General features: G+C 44.5%; 1 protein-coding gene and 1 pseudogene across 2 annotated transcripts in view; both read left to right on the top strand.

Annotated features, from left to right (window-relative positions):
* The window catches only part of PTPN9 (protein tyrosine phosphatase, non-receptor type 9), a 104,985-nt gene that overhangs the window by 9,835 nt on the left and 92,405 nt on the right, over positions 1–2,745 (top strand). The gene's annotated exons all lie outside the window — the stretch shown is intronic.
* Positions 1,295–1,709, top strand: LOC106697006 (annotated as a pseudogene).

The following is a 2,745-nucleotide window of genomic DNA, read 5'->3' as shown; positions in this document are numbered from 1 at the left end:
GCCTCCTGCACGCCCCCTACTGGAGATCCAAGCGCACAACCCGGGCATGTGCCCTTGACTGGAATCGAACCTGGGATCCTTCAGTCAGCAGACCGATGCTCTAGCCACTGAGCCAAACCAGTTAAGGCCAAACAGAGTATCTTCAAAGTAGCAAGAGAAAAGCTGTCAGTTGCCTACAAGAGAGCACCCCATAAGACTGTCAGCTGATTTCTAACAGAAACTTTGGAGGCCAGAAGTGGGTGGCAAGAAATATTTAAAGTGATGAATAGTAAGATCCTACTACCAAGATTACTCTACCCAGCAAAGCTCTCATTTAGAATTGAAGGTCAGATAAATAGCTTCACAAACAAGAAAAAGCTGAAGGAGTTCATCACCACCAAACCAGTATTACATGAAATGGTGAAGGGGAAGAAGAAGAAAGAGAAGAAAATGAAGAGTTTAAAAATATGAACAGCCCTGACCGGTTTGGCTCAGTGGATAGTGCGCTGGCCTGCGGACTGAAGGGTCCCAGGTTTGATTCCAGTCAAGGGCATGTACCTTGGTTTCGGGCACATCCCCAGTAGGAGGTGTGCAGGAGGCAGCTGATCGATGTTTCTCTCTCATCGATGTTTCTAACTCTCTATCCCTCTCCCTTCCTCTCTGTAAAAAATCAATAAAATATATTTTAAAACATATGAACAATTAAATGGCAACAAATACATATCTATCAATAACTGAATCTAAAACTTAAAATCAACAAACAAGAAATCTAATGAACAAAATAAACTGGTGAATAAAATAGAACTAGAGGTATGAAAGCATGGAAATGACTGATGAATCTCAGAAGGAAGGGGGGTGGTGGGGACGGGAACAGATTAACCAAAGATCTTACCTATGGACACACAGAGTAGGGTGGTCAAGGGCCGGAGTGGGAACCGTGTGGAGGGGGTCAATGGGGGGGGGGGAAGGGGGACATGTGTAATACTCTCAACAATAAAGATTTTTTTAAAAAAACAACACCACTAAAAAAAACACACACACTTCTGAAACATTGCAAGCAATCAAGGCTTTGTGGTTTTTTTTTTAAATATATTTTATTGATTTTTTACAGAGAGGAAGGGAGAGAGATAGAGAGTTAGAAACATCGATGAGAGAGAAACATCGATCAGCTGCCTCCTGCACATCTCCTACTGGGGATGTGCCTGCAACCCAGGTACATGCCCTTGACCGGAATCGAACCTGGGACCTTTCAGTCCGCAGGCCAACGCTCTATCCACTGAGCCAAACCGGTTTCAGCACGACTTTGTGTTTTTGAAAAGCCATTAAGTATCTGAACGATGTCACTTTACAGAAGCAATGTGTGCCATTTCGTTGTTACAGTGGTGCAGTTGGCAGGTGTGCCCAGGCCAAACTTGGGGCTGGACACAGGGTGAGTGGCCCAAATAGAGTGCTGAATTTCTGCTGCATAAGCTTAAAAATGCAGAGACTGATGCTGAACTTCAGGGTTTAGATGTCCATTCTCCGGTCATTGAGCACATCTCGTGAACAAAGCTCCCAGAACTCATGGAGCTCATGGGCAGATGAACCCATACATGAGCTCCCCCTGCCACCTTGACCTGATCCTCACTACAAAGGAGCAGACTGTTCCTAAACCAGAGCAGGAGGTTGCACAGAAGAAAAAGATATCCCAGAAGAAGCTGAAGAATGAAAAATTTATGGCCCTGGAGTAAATTCAGCATAAAGTAAATATTAATAAAAGTTTAAAAAAAAATAGAAAGAATCTGGCCGTGGAAAATGATGTCATGGTAGCTGTTGTTGACAGAGGATATCAAAGGGAGGGGTGACTTTTGTTTTTAAATTGATGAGAGAGAGAGAGAGAGAGAGAGAGAGAGAGAGAGAGAGAGAGAGAGAGAGAGAAACATCGATTTGTTGTTCCACTTATTTAACTTGCAATCTTCACATATCCAGATGATGCTCTAACCAACTGAGCTATCCTGCCAGGGTGAGGGGTGACTCTTATTTACAACAGGATAAGCCTGTGCCTGGAAGATATATGAGGATGTCTGCTTCCAGACCCTTTTTGGGGACATCTATACTAATAATAGACAAATATGTAAATTGACCATCCCTCCGAAATGCCCACAGCCAATCAGGAGTGAGTATGCAATTAACCTGACAAAGATGGCGGGCCTGTGGGTAGTGCGTACGCGCTCAGGCGCCAAGCGGCTGGCGGCAGGGTAGGACGCTTGCATCATCGCCATGGCAACAGCGCAGTTGTTCCACCCCGCCCCGGGCCTCTGGGCAGCGTGGGAAGGTGGAAGGCTGCTCCAGCCAGAGCAAAGGCAGTGCGGGCAGCCAGGGGAAGGAAGGCGTATTCTTGCACAAATCTTTGTGCATCGGGCCTCTAGTATTTTAATATCCTGGTGCAATATCTGTGCTGCTACATATTTAAGAATTTTGACTCTGACACTAATGATACATACTGATTGGTCTTAAGAATCAGGATTCCCAGTGATTCAAAGAAAACTCTTCTACCTAAGGGACTAACAAGGTGTCATTGGACAGGAATTCTGATAAAACTCAGTTGGCCTGGAAGGGGGTTTGGTTAGTTGACTTGTAAAGTCCCTTATCTCTGGAATTTGATGATTACATAAAGCTGTCCTAGATATACAGTATTCTTTTAAAAATCTTTAATATTAAAAGTATTACATATGTCCCCTTATTTCCCCGATCAACCCCCTCCAGTCCACCCCCATTCCGCACACC

This window comes from Myotis lucifugus, unplaced genomic scaffold, assembly GCF_000147115.1.
Source record: "Myotis lucifugus unplaced genomic scaffold, Myoluc2.0 scaffold_41, whole genome shotgun sequence".
Classification (NCBI taxonomy): Eukaryota; Metazoa; Chordata; class Mammalia; order Chiroptera; family Vespertilionidae; genus Myotis; species Myotis lucifugus.
Note: the sequence above shows the minus strand (reverse complement) of the source record. Positions and strands in the feature narration are given on the sequence as shown.